We start from the raw sequence: 14335 nt of genomic DNA, 5'->3' as shown, positions 1-14335 counted from the left end.
TATGCCAGCTGTAGAAGTCAGAACTTAGATGCGCTAACGGTAGTTGAGATACTGAATCTGCATCCAGTCTTTGTATAGCCTGGGATCCCACCACACCCATCTTCCCTCTTTCTGGACCCAGCTACTCAGTAGACTGCAGCCTTTCCACTTCAGGTGCCCCCTTATTAAAGCAAAGCTGTCATGCTGAGGACTCAGTGCCAAGAAAAAATCTTTGGGAAAATGGCCTTTTGCCTTGTAACATCCATTTTCTTGTTTCTCCTGGTGGTCACTGTGAGCTCCAACCCATTGTCTGGATTAAATAGATGAAAAAGGAGATGACAGAGATCTGAGACTCCATTGGGCATTTGGATTCCTTCTCAATTGGGCTAGGGTCCATCCCTCTCACACAGGTAATGCAAAACTCATTCTTTTCCAACTGGCAACGCCATCCTTACTCTGTATAAGGCTCTGAAAGGAGCAATTGTATACATGTGACTGATTAATTCCAGCAGTCTTTGATATAATTGTCCAAAGATTTGCCCTGGTACTGATTTAAAACACAGTAGCCAATTTAATAAAACTAACAGTTTGCAGCCAAGGCCTGTGTTATTTTGTTTTAATCATCTTTTATCACCAATTGAAATGATTTTCTACTTTCTTGGTGCAATAAAACAAAATAGAAGGAAAAGAATGGAGGGACAATGTGGAAATTATAAAAGATCCAGAGCTTCAAATCCTGGGATAAGGTAACAGCGGTCCTGAGATTTAACTGGTAATTTGTGTCAGACTGAGATTTGAAGGGAAGACATTTAACAGTTTGGAGGAAACTCCACACCTGGATAGCATTAAAGAAGGGAGAGAGGAAAAGATCTACAAAGAACTCTTGTTTTTTCCTGAATGCAACCAAAGGCGATGTGTGACAGCTTCCCCAAACATTCTACTGGTGATGGACAGGTCACTTGATTACAGAGCAGGGGCTTGTGACAAGCTGACCAGTCGCCAAGGACTCTGGGAGCCAAAACACCAGATACAGTTGGAGGTAAACAAGGCACGCTGCAGAGTGTGAAAATCGAGGCCAAGTCAGGGCCAGGGAGTCCAACGGAGGGCCCCAGTGACAGCTGGTGATTGAGCGGCACTAACTGAACACAGTTGTGGAGGAGCAGGGGCCAGTAAGGAAAGCCATCTCCTTTCTCCTCCCTGTGGCCTCTCTGGGTGGCCAGCAATTTTATTCCTGGCAGAGGGCAAACCCAACAGCATTTTCGAATTTGGCACCACATCTAAAACCATTTGGGGACTGGGCTTCTCTTTCTTCTCTCCCCTTACCCTTCCCAGGAGTGGCTTGAGTTCCATGAAGGCCAGCGTGCAGTTAGCAAACTACATTTCCCCTCAATTCTGAAACCCATGTGCACTTGGGGAAAATGTAATCCTTATGTTTCTGATTCATTTACACTTAACTCATCAAAATGCTATTTGTAGGAGCTATTTGATGTCCACGAAGTCTTCTGAGCCCTTTTGTAAGCCTTGCTTCTTAGAAGCAGGAAGTCACATTTCTGATGAGAGAGAGAACTTGAACCTAAAAGGTTGAGTTTGTTTTGAAATGAAGACTCTTGGAGGGTCACATGAACCCTGAGCTTAGCCAAATGCGTTCTCTCATTTCCTATACCAACCCCATCACCGGCACCAGCTGCCATGACGTTACTATGTCAGCTCTCTAAGATTTCATTCCCAGCAAACAAGGGAGACTTCTCTATGATCAGAGGGAGCTGAGTTCAAATGTGAGTCCCAAGGTCTGGCCAATGTCCAGCACTCTGTTACACAGGGGAAGAAACACCTGGACTGGGAATTAGGAGCGCTAAGTTCAGTTCTCTGTTCTGCCATTGAATGGCTGTGTGACTGTGAAGAACTGGCTTCCTCTCTTTCAGCTCAATTCTCTCATATGTCAAGTGTCAGTCCTGGCATAGATGATCTTCAATGATCTTTCCAGGTCTGAGAGTTTTTCAGTGTAATTCCTAGATAGTAAGAAGTTTGAGCATCTCAAAATTCTCTGCTTAAAATTTTTGGAGACTGACTTCGTATACACAGAGCTTAGCTCAAGAAGGAAACACAAATATGTAGAAATCAGAGCTGGATGACTTTGAATATCACTTACTCCAAGTTTCTCATTGTGGGATGGATACTAATGCCCAGATATGGGAAATAAATGGCTGCAAGTCATATGGCAAATTAATGGCAGAGTCCAGCTGTCCTGGCATTTTTGACTAACATCCTTGGATGGAAGTTTCTAAACTTTTCACTTCACAGGATTCTGAAACTGGGGCAAAAACCTAGTTCCCACTCTGACAACAAGAATGTAAAAGCTAGCATCAGAATGGAAGGGGAGCTGGCATTGCTTTGCACAGTGAGGTGGTATCTGGCTTGTATTAAAACCCACGAGTGAATGATTAATCCTGGGTAGAAAACAAAGCCTGAGCCTTGTAACGTTATAGGTATTAGTTCTATGGAAGATTAACTCCCGATCCCCCATGGGACTTCTTTAGAACATTGGACTACACTTTGAGAATCAGTGGATGATGAAAACAGGTGGCCTCACAGGTCTTTATTTGCCTGCTCCCAACACACACACACACACACACACACACACACACACACACACACATGCAGGTAGTCATGCATGCATGTACATGTGCATGCAAACATGCACATGTATGCCTCAATTGCTCCTGCATCTCTACATAGGAAAGAAATGTTGTGGCCGAACTGCCTGTATGCCTGCCTCTGATTCACAGGCCAGCAACTGGAAGGCACTTTTGAACTCCTCCTTGTTTCATCCCAACCCAAATATGCCTCTATAGCTGCATTCATTGTGTGTTTCAGTGATGCCAGTAACACAGGCATCTTTCATAACACACTCACCTGCCTCCTCCTTTTGATTAGTTATCCAAGTATTTTATCCCATTAATATCCCTCAGCCCCATCCAGTACTCTCCATTTCCACTTGACCACCATAGACAAGTGCCATCATCTACTTCAGTTTTGGCAACATTGCTTTTCCTCCTTTACCATTTTGGTCTATGCCTCCATCCTTACTTCTATCCAGACATACACACACAGCCAAAGAGATGTCCTAAAACCAAATCTAATGAAGATCTTCTCTTACCTTACAGACACTCAATGGCTCATCACCACTCTCAGGATGAAGTCCAGACATTACAGCAATGAACTCCGGGACCATCATGATCTAACCCCTGTCAACCTCTCTAGCCTCTTTGCTCAAACTCTCTTCTTGAAATTTTACCCTCAGCCACCACTCTGAGCAAGCAGTCTCACCTTCCTTCCCTGGCTAAATTTTCTTGCCTTGGTTTAGTTGCTGCCTCTTTCAGGAGATTCTCACTGACCTGTGAAGCTGAGTGAGGAGCTCTTAGCCCATGTGCTTCCCTTTACATAACAGCTTTTGCACTGTTAGATATCACTTGTTTATGTGTTTACTTTCACATTAAGTAGACTAAACTCCTGAAAGGCTAGTATGTCCCTTACTGACTGGTTTATCTTCACTGCCTACTATAGGACCTGTTACACAGACAGTGCTAAATAGTTGCCTGTTGAATGAATGAAACACAGAATTACACCTTCTGGCCCAATGCCTTTGCTTTAAGGATAAGAGAGCTGAGGCCCCAAGAGGAGCAGTGACCATGCTGTAAGATTCTCATTTGTCCTTTCAATCCTCTAGTAACGAATCCACCTTAGAAGGTAAAAGAAAGACCTTCAATATACCAGATATGATGTATTATCATGATTTTCTGACCACTTATTGATGTACCACAGGGTTTACTGATCCATTTATTCATGCATGCATGCATTTATTTATCTGCATTTATTGACCTTCTACATGATGTCTGGCCTTGCACAAGAAGCTAAGGATAGAGAATAACATGGCAGATATTACACAGCCCCCACCTCTAGTATCTCAGTGTCAAGTTAAAATGCCATCCAGGAAAAATGCACCAAAACATTTTCAAATTGTCTCAAAGGAAGAGCTTTGTAAGTCCTAAGAGAGAGGCTGGGTCTAGGTGGAGTCCTGAGAGTCCCACTGTGCCTGGAGGCTTTCTTTAGATCTAGATGGCCAGCCCCCAAACTCAAAGTTCTGACTTACTAACAACGTGACATGTAACCTGCTGCCTCCGTCTTTACTTAATTAGATGCACTGAGTGCAGGTGAGAGCTAAAGGATAATCTGAACAGAATTTCAGAGCTATGACCTACCCCTTTATTTTATAGATGGGGGTCTTGGGTCCACAGTTGGGGAACCACCTGATCAAGGACACAACAAAATTTCAGGATACCAGTACTAGAATCCAGGTCTCCTGATCCAGGGCCAGCACATGGTGTGTTTTCTCTCTTATTTTTTCTTTAGCTCAGTTACAAAGGTTAAAGTACAATTTATCTTTTCCTTCTTCTAACCCAACACTGAAGCATAGCAACTCCTGGTAGAGTTTACGGGAAACTGCTTGATGTGTGTGTCTGTATGTGTCAGAGTGTTTGCCTTTTACACATACTCTCTATCATGGCTCTGGCCAAGAACAAGCGGAGTGAAAAATCAAACAATAGAAAGAATCACGAACATTTAAATCTTTACAGTTCACTAGATTGCATCATGTTCTTGCAAGTCTATTATCTTATCAGTTTTTCCCACCACTCCTTGTTAGACTGTGTGGACAGTCACCCACTTTGTCCAAGGGAAGGAACTTAAGCTTAAACAATGGAAAAAAGCTGTTCCACAGCAAGGCTGGTGCTGGTGTGGGAGTCAGATCTCTTGATTCCAAATTCAGCATCTCTAAAGTGGTGTCTGAGGTTGTGTTTTAACAGACACAACATAAACCCACCAAGACCTGCCCTCATGATTCTCAGTGTCTCCAAGCACAGACTGAATAGATTTTGTCCACTCCTCTTGCCAATGCCCAGTGTGAGATAAATTCCTCCATTCTTCTCACATCTGTAATTGCTCTGACAGCTGTTATTTTCCTTCTCTTTCCTCTTCATTTATTTGTTTTCTTAAAAATCAGGAATTGGAGCAGCACAACGAAGTCTAGTCCATCCTACCTACCCCCAGGGTGAACAGAAAATAACAAAGTAGTAGGTGACACCAGGACATGCATTGCAACCTGATTTCACTAACTCATCATTTTCCAAAGGAGCTTCCTCAGTAATGCTAGTTCTATGATATGTGATAAGAAAACAGGGTAACTTTTTCAAACAATGTCAGAATAGACTACATACAGCATTCCAGCAACCTCTGGGAGACTCACAATGAAAAGGAAAAGTAGCACGTTCTGTGAGGTTCTGCAGAACAACACCTCTTGAATAGAGTTGAAACTAGCATTCCTTGCCTACACACAGACCTCTTTTTCCCTCTCAGAATTGATATTAATATGTCATGAAACTATTAATCCATAGATATCTATAGAAATATTTGGACATATAACAATTGCTCTATTTGTTTTTCTGCTGACAGATATAGACACATTTCCTCTAGCAATGTGGTGCAGCTGGATGATCAAGACCCATCATCCCCTTCCCCAAGGTAACAACATTTATTTTCTCTCTCTCTTTTTTTATTCTTGGAGACAGGGTCTCACTCTGTTGTCCAAGCTGGAGTGCAGTGGTACAATCATGGCTCACCACTGCAGCCTTGACCTCCCAGGCTCAAGTGATCCTCCTCCCTCACCCTCCTGAGTAACTGGAACCACAGGTGCACACCACTACACCTGGCTAAATTATTATTATTATTATTTTGTCAAGATGGGGTCTTTCTATGCTGTCCGGGCTGGTCTCGAACTCCTGAGCTCAAGCAGTCCTCCCACCTCAGGCTCCCAAATTGTTGGGATTACAGGCATAAGCCACCACATTTGGCCTTCATTTTCTTTTCTATCTATAACCTTGCTTTTTAAAAAACTTGACTTCAATGTCTAGGCTCTGATCATTTCTGAGGAGAATCATCTCAATTCTAACCAATAGTCTTGCATGCCAGGAAGTTTCTTTCCACTCAAGTTTATTCATGCATGTTTATAAGAGGCACAAGGTTGAAGTGGCTAAGAATCTCACCTCTAACTCTTCCAGAGGGAAGTTTCTTAATGTCCTGAAACATTAGTTTTCTCAGCTGTAAAGTGGAACTAATAATAAAAGCTCAAAGAATTTTTTAAAAGGATTAAATAAGAAAAATTTTTTAAAGCACTTAGCACAATGCCTGGTACATAGCCAATAAATGATGGATATAATTATTACACTTGTATTACACTTGTATAATAACACAAATAGTCCTAGCTTAGAGTCATCGAACCCATTATTTTACCAGCTGGGTGTATGTGGGCCCGTTACATAGTTTATCTGAGCATCTTTTATAGAATGGGGGAAAAATCTGTTGAGGACATTAGGATATCTGTTTGAGATTATATATTAACGGGAAGTGTGTCAGGTCCATTGTAAAGACCTATTACATTTTTCCTATCATTATATGGAGAACAGGCCTAATGTATTTTGGATAATTCATTCAAATATACATTTAAAACACCTTCTCAAAGCCGTTTAAAAACATTCTAAACCAGGAAGGGTTATGTTAACTACACACAATTTTCCATATAGAGTATTGCTTTCTTTCTATTTGGATGGCATCAGGATTGAGCAGATTACTTTATCTTTAATGATTCTGAAAGATAAGTGGGATGGAAAATATGGTGGATGAGATAGTAATTTTATGGTTATGGAAAAGATTCTGTTACTTTGCGGAGAGGTTTCTTACCATGTTATAAGTAGACATGGGTTGTGTGGCAATAGTTCCAGTTCAGCCATGAGCAATTTCAGTCCTACGTGTTTAACAGCCTTCTTAGCATTTCTTCTCTTACGACTCATGGGCGTCTCAAACACAATATGTCTAAGACTGAACTCTTGATCTACCCCATGCCCAACAAAACAATAAATTAAAATATATTCCTCTATTTCAGGAAATAACGTTTCCCTCATTCCAGATACTCAAACCAGAAATTGGAGAGTCATTAAACAGCTACTTCTTATTAAACTGCTTGAATCCAATCTATCACCAAGTCCTGTTGGTTCTACCTTTAAAACATACCCCTCCAAGTCATTCACTTTTCTATGCAAATAATCATCATCTTTGGTTTGGACTTCAGCAGTCAACCCTAAATGGATTCACTCACCCTTCCTCAATCCTTTCTTCACAGAGTACCAGGGCAGTATTATAAAATCTCAGACCTGATTGGTTTAGTCCCTCTATTTCATAATGAATAAATCTAAACTCAACATGAGCCACAAACTCTTCATAATGTGGCCCCTTCTTTTTTTATTTGTATAAATTTATGGGGTACAAATATAATTTTATTACATGCATAGATGGCAGAGTGAAGTCAGGGTTTTGGGGGTATCTATGCTATGAATAATGTACACTGTGCCCCTTAAGTAATTTCCCATCATCCACCCCCTTCCATTCCCCCACCCTTCTGAGTGTCCATATTGTCTGTCACTCCGTACTCTATGTCTATGTGTACACATTATTTAGCTCCCACTTCTAAGTGAGAATATGAGGTATTTGTCTGTCTATGTCTGAGATGTTTTACTTAAGATAATAGCCTCCAGTGCCACCCACGCTGCTTCAAACGACAAGATTCCATTCCTTTTAATGGCTGAGTAATATTCCATTGTGTACACGTACCTCGTTTTCTTTAATCCCATCATCCATTGATGGATGCTTAGGTTGATTCCATATCTTTGCAATTGTGAACAGTGCTGTGATAAACATATGGGTGCAGGTATCTTTCTGATATAATGATTTATCTTCCTTTGGGTAGATACCCAGGAGTGGGATTGCTGGATCAAATAGTAGTTCTATTTGTAGTTCTTTGAAAAATCTCCATGCTCTTTTCCATAGAGGTTGTACTAATTTACATTTTCACCAGAAGTGTATAAGAGTTCCCTTTTCTCCACACCCTTGCCAACATATGTTATTTTTTGTCTTTTTATAATAGTCTGGTTCCTTCTTATCTCTTTACTCATCTTCTACAGACTCTTAATTTAAGGGGGATGTATACTCTATTATAACCTCTTGTAATAATACTCTTCAGTTTGTAATTATAATTTTATGTGTGCTATTATTCAGCTCTCCTACCAGATTATAAGATTCAGAGTCACACTCCCAGGACAAAGATTGACATGCAGTAGGCACTCCTATTAAATGCACGAGTGAATAAATGTAGAAACAAACAAATGAATAAATTTATCAATGGAGCTATTGGTTCAATTTTTAACTTCTATGGGTCTCAGTTTGCCCATCTGTAGAAGAGAACCTATAATGGTTCACTTACTACAAATTTAGTAGTGCATTAGAGTAATCTATAAAAGTTTATATAAGCAATTTTGATGGTGTTAGCACCAAACAGGAGCCCTTCACCCTTTCAAAATTGAGAAGGCACTTGGAGATAGCACTTCTATGGCTGTTGCTGACCCTGGAGATCAGTTGATTTTGTTAAGCCCTTTTGCTTATCCTAATATTCCCAGAACCCATATTTCATTCTGAGAAATACTTGGCCGAGACTGATGAGAGGGAGTCATAGGTGGATAATGCCTGGTTTCCAGAACCAGAGTGAAATTGTGCTGACTATGTGCTCCCCTGGCCTGAGCTAAGAGCAGTGGTATTCATTCTGGGCTTGGAAAAACAACTCTCTCTACTGATGCTGCTCATCTCTTCTGGTGGATGGGACATCAGAATGTAGGCAAAACCATGCTGGCCAGGCGTGGGAGAAGGCCCTGCTCAGGAAGGGGTCCAGCCTGAATCATGCATTTCAGCAACAGGTTACTGGAAATCATGCTAGTTTGGCCATGTCCACACTTCCTAAGCCTCCTCCTCCTCATCTGCTTAAATGTTCAAAAAAACAATAAAAAAATTTTGCTTTCTCTTCTTTTTGGTGTTTATTCTATTGCTTTTGGAAATAAGAAGATCTAATTTTAGTATTTATTTTCTCCATCCATCAAGATACCATCTTGTCCTTTGTCAGTCATTATGACAATGACTGTGCTCTGTATCTTGCCAGGCACACCCTTTGGGGTCAGGCAAAGGGATATAAAACTTGGCTTTAGCATCTGTTAACTGGGGGACCTTAAATCAATGACCTTATCTCTTATAGTCTGAGCGTCTCCATCTAAGAAGTCAGGCATACTAATACCTAAACATCATTGGTAGACTTATAAAAAAGTACTGAGCATATATGAGGTTTTCACTACATGGTAGTTATTGTTAGCAGTAATGTTAGTGCTACCAGTAGTAAATGCTACAAGTAATACTAGCAATGTGAAGATGGTTAACACAGTGACTAAATTTAAGCCCTGCTGAGAGCAGAAACTGGGCTGGTTTTTGTTACCTATTGTATCTTCAGAATGTGTCATGGTTCTCAGCACAGGGATTGTACTAAATCAGCATTTGATAAATATATCAATACATAAAAGAAGAATCAGAGTAACTTCTGCATAAATGCTATTTCCCTCTTAACTTCCTGTTTCACCCTGGATTCTGATAACATTAATGGATATGCAATAGGGCTGACATTGAAATCCCAGTTTAACGAATGAGAAATAGAGGCGTGAAGGAGATTAAAGATGAGGCCCATCTTAAGGATATGAATAGACGAGTCATAGAACAGGAAATGCAATTATCCAGTAAATGTATTTGAGTAGATGCTTACTTAAGAGCACATAACAGAAATGTCAATGAGAAGTCATATTTTTCCCATCAAAGTGGGTAAAAAAGTGCAAAGAAAAAACACTTTCATTATGCCAAATAATAAGCAGTCATGATACAAAATAGCAGGTCTTGGCACACACTGCTGGTGGGGTGGAAGCTAGTTCACCTGCCCAGAATGTCATAGTTGTGTCTATTAAAATGAAAAAGGCCCAGAGCTTATCACCAGCAATTTCTCAGTATTGACCCTAGCGAAATGCTTGCATGCACGTGCCTGCAAGGATGTTTGTACGAGAATGCTCACTGCAACATTTGCTTGCAGCAGAAAAATGTGTGAAGTGACCTAAATGCCCACCATTAAGGGTATGGCTAAATTACTTGTAGCACATTCATACTATGGGATACTGTACAGCAGCTAAAAAGATTGAAGTATATCTAAGAATTGAAGTAGATAGATACCCCAAATTAATACAATTTCCATCCCAAAGCTGTACATTTGATCTGTGGTTGAGCATGCCCTTCTGACATGCAGTATGCTTGTTCCTTCCTCCCTTCATTTATTCATTCATTCATTTATCAATTTTGGCTGAACATCCACTTAGTTTCAACCATTTGAACTGTGGTGAACCTCTTCAATGATCAGCTGTTATGCATCCTTCAAGTCTCAGTTTACCTGTCACTTCTTCCAAGAAGCCCTCCTTAACTATTCAAGCTGGGTTAGACACCCTTCCCATGTTTTCTCACAGCCCCCCTGCCCCCTGTGCTCCTCACACCATAACACTTTTCATGCTGCAGTATAATATTTTTCATTTACAATCATGTGCTCTTGAGGCCAGAGATCATGTCTGTATTAATCAGGGCTGTATTCCTAGCACAGAACAGACATTTAATAAATATTTGTTAAATGGGACAAGTATTACTTAACATGGATTATATTAGATTTTCACTAGTTGATGGATGAATGAATGAATAAATTAATACATACAAGAACAAAGGATGGATGACAGGGTGAGAAACGGAAAGAGCTATAAAAAGAAATGAGGCTTAGGAAAAAAAAAGAAAGAAAGAAAGTGGTGACTCAGCTCGAGAGCCATAGAAACAGCATGTAAGAGCCACCTGTGCCTTCACCTGACCCTGATTTGGGCTAAACTTTCCAAATCCTCTGAGGCTTAATATGGCATCACATATCAATGTTATAACTAAGATCTGACAGCAAGAGACGCATCTTCTGAGGGCCCACTTTGTGCTACTGCTGATTTATTCTTCACATGCTCAACAAGTATCCGTGGAGCCCCGATTGTGTCATTTAAGTGTCATAAATTTTGTATTTAAGAATATGAACCAGGTGAAGGAAAAACCACAAGCACTGTTAAATATAATACAACACAAACTGTGATCAAGGACTAAGGATCATGTTATAAGAAATTCATATTCCAAACAGGCTGGGATCCCAGGGATGGCAGCTCAGCTAGCTTTCATTATAAGTTACTGGGGGACACTTCTGGTCTCTGTTCAAATGTCATCTCATCAGAGAGGACTTTCCTGACCACCTATCTAAAAATGACTAAATCTTTTCCAACTGGGATATTATATAATAACATGCTTCTTTTTTGTCTCCCAACTACATTGTAATAATCAATGAAAGCAAAAACTTTTTCTTGCTGTATTCATTATCGCATCCCTAGAGGTTAGAAAGTAGTTAAGCTCATGTTGGGAGTCAACAAATATTTGCTGAGCAAGTGAACTGATGAATGAACTAAAGTTTCTAATTGATGGGTATTCAAAGCATTTGGAGTTCAGAGGCAAAAATTTGGATCTGATTTGTAAAATCTGGACTCACAAGAATGTCCAGCCGGATCATATAAACATCTCCTTTCCTTATGTCTATTCATTTCCCCAAGGAATTATATGGAGAATGCCAAGGAGGTGAGATAAAATAGATATAGATTGTGTTGGAAGCTTTACAGGTCTGAATGTGAGAGAAGAATTAATAGATGACTAAATTGGGATACACAAATAAGCCAGTTGAGAGAGATGACTTTGAAGAATATTTCTAGCTCTAAATTGAGGATCCTAAGAAGACAGAGGCATAAACAAACATACTCGTTCAACCAGAGAATGAATGATCAAGAGCACTAGCTTTGGAGTTGACAGATCTACTTACAGACCCCAGCTTTGCCCCTTGATAGCCGTAAACTATAATCCACATTCCTTCTCTGAGTTTCCAGTCCCTATCTATAATCTGGGGATAGGACCACCTACATTGTGGGGTTGTTGGGATGATTAAATCAAATGAGATTATCTATGTAAAGTCCCTAGTTACTGCTTGACACATAGTACAAGCTTAGTACATTTTGGCTTCTCCATTTCTCTTCAAATGCTAAACTCCTCATTCTTCATTCCAGAACCATTGAAAGAACATTTTCTCAGTGCTTACCTTGTGTCTATAATTGTTCTAGGTGCTTGGAATGCACCAGGAGAAAAACAGGAAAAAAATCTAGCCCTCAGGGAGTTTATATTCTAGTGCTAAGTTTAGACTTCAATTCATCCAAGTTTGGGTTAGAAACCTCTGACTCTGTGTTTCTGTTTCTTCCATCAGAATATTATTTTACTGCAATGACACTTCTTGCCTGTCCCTCTCTTTTCCCATAGACTGTGAGCACCTTGAGTTTTCAGCACCACTGGATTACTATTTCTTAAAATAGTGCATAGTGCCTAATAGATACCCAGTGAATATTTGTTGCATGAAGTGATGGATGAATGAGACAGACCAATAAGTAGATGGATAACGAGAGTGAGCTACTGTTCACTGTTCCTGGTTTGCTTTATACTTTGCTTTCTTAGTTTTGTCCAGAGAATTTACTTCTTGGAGAAATCTGAAGATTCCATATAGGCCAAGGAGCACCAGTGCTCAGTGTAGAAGCACTTGACAGCCAAGTGGAGAAAAAGATGCTTCCCTGCTATTTCTTCCCAGCCAGAAGCATAAAGAACTGCCTGTGTAATTTGTGTTATTGGACACCAAGACATTAAGGGTGGGCCACAGGGACTGATTGTGGACTAGTGGCCTCTGACTTGTAAGCCTGTATTCCGCTTGCTATATTTAGAGCTTTGGCCAGATTGGATGCATTTCTCAGCTCTAAAATTCCGCCTTTACATTATTGTAGTAGGAAGTAGTATGGGTAGTGGTTAGGAAGGTGGAATTTGGAATTAGACTTAGGTTTGAGGCCTGTCTATGTCATTACTAGCTGTATGAGGTTAGTTTAATTACTCTCTGAATGTAAGCTTTTTCACCTACCTCAGAAGTGTTTGTGAGGCACTTAAAGCAGAGAAAGTACCTAGTAAATGGTTGTCATTATTGTGGTCCACATTTCAGTAGGGCATACAGAGCCAGTGAGGTTTCCTCTGGGTACTGATTCTTACAGACAGTCCCTATTGAATTCCTTTTGCTACAAAAAAGTATGTGAATCACCTGTTACCCGAGACACCTTCTCTGTGTCTACCCATAGAGAAGGGCTTAATGTGTTGGCCTCTCATTGTACAGATATGGAAACTGAGGTCCAAATAGGTGATGCGGTGTGTCTTTGTGTCATATGATGAGTTTGTAGCAGAGTTGGCACTGGTCCCCTTTCTTCTGATAGTGTCATTTCTTATTCGATAGAGGGGTTTCCACTTAAGGGAGATGGAGATGCTCCACATTTCTTTCTGGTCCTGGCCAAAAGTAATCAGTCTACTAGAAGTTTCCATGGGGTAAGCACAGAGGCTCTCTCTTCATCACTGTCATACCTTGGGAAACTATCTCCAGTGTAGATAACAGAAAGAATAAATATTTTTGTTGAGAGAAAAAAAATGAAGACAAAGGTCAAAGGGAATCATGTAATGGGTTGAGTCAGGAAAGAAAAAGAAAGCATTTTTTCCCTCTCCTCTTTTTCTCCAAAACAGTCTTTATATAGAACTTGTATAAGAGCCAATTTATTTGATATGGAAAAAATGTGAAAGCAGCAAAATACACATACACACACATACACACACAAAGAGGTATTTGTGGTGGGGTTCAGAACTCAAATTACCAAGAGATAAAGGAGTTGAAATGGTAGGTTGATTTGGAAGGATGTGTTTCTCTTTTTTCAGTCTCACAGAACATTCAGGTCAGGAAGCCCAGCCCATCCCAGCCCAGATCTCCAATAAACTCCTTGAAACACAAAAGATTCGAAGAGGAAGGCCGATGAAAGCCTCAGTCTAGCCCTTGTGCCTGACACGTAGTAGGGACTAAAGAAATATTTGGAGAGTGAATGAAAGAACAAATTGTGCGTAAGAGTGTCAACCTCAGTACTGATGATTTGGCACAGTACATGGCACTTTTACAAAGTGGGTAGGAGCTCAGCACTTAAGTTTGAGTGCCTTCAGGAAAGGGACTGGTCTGAGTCATCCTAATACTGTTTCCAGTACAGAATCTGGCATATAGAATGTTCTCATTACATATTTGTGAATTGAGCAAGTAGTTGCATGAGTGAAAGAGAATTTGGAGATTCCTGGGCCTTGGAGATAATTTAGAGCAGTGGCTATTAAACTTTAACTAGCACCCAAATTACCTGGAAAGGCCCTGCACTCAGAGTTTCTG

The 14335-nt window shown here is 40.4% G+C and overlaps 1 protein-coding gene and 1 long non-coding RNA gene across 3 annotated transcripts in view; one reads left to right on the top strand and one right to left on the bottom strand.

The window, feature by feature from the left end:
- Positions 1-14335, bottom strand: part of PAPPA (pappalysin 1) — a 248661-nt gene that overhangs the window by 149470 nt on the left and 84856 nt on the right. The window lies entirely within an intron of this gene.
- Positions 1-14335, top strand: part of LOC129048000 (uncharacterized) — a 116444-nt gene that overhangs the window by 18331 nt on the left and 83778 nt on the right. Inside the window, exon 2 of one of the 2 annotated variants that reach the window (XR_008509962.2) lies at positions 5488-5556. This is a non-coding gene — a long non-coding RNA (uncharacterized LOC129048000). Of the gene's footprint in view, positions 1-5145; positions 5557-14335 lie in introns of those variants that run through there. The other variant, XR_008509961.2, reaches the window with a different exon arrangement.

Source organism: Pongo abelii, chromosome 13 (genome assembly GCF_028885655.2).
Source record: "Pongo abelii isolate AG06213 chromosome 13, NHGRI_mPonAbe1-v2.0_pri, whole genome shotgun sequence".
NCBI lineage: Eukaryota > Metazoa > Chordata > Mammalia > Primates > Hominidae > Pongo > Pongo abelii.
Note: the sequence above shows the minus strand (reverse complement) of the source record. Positions and strands in the feature narration are given on the sequence as shown.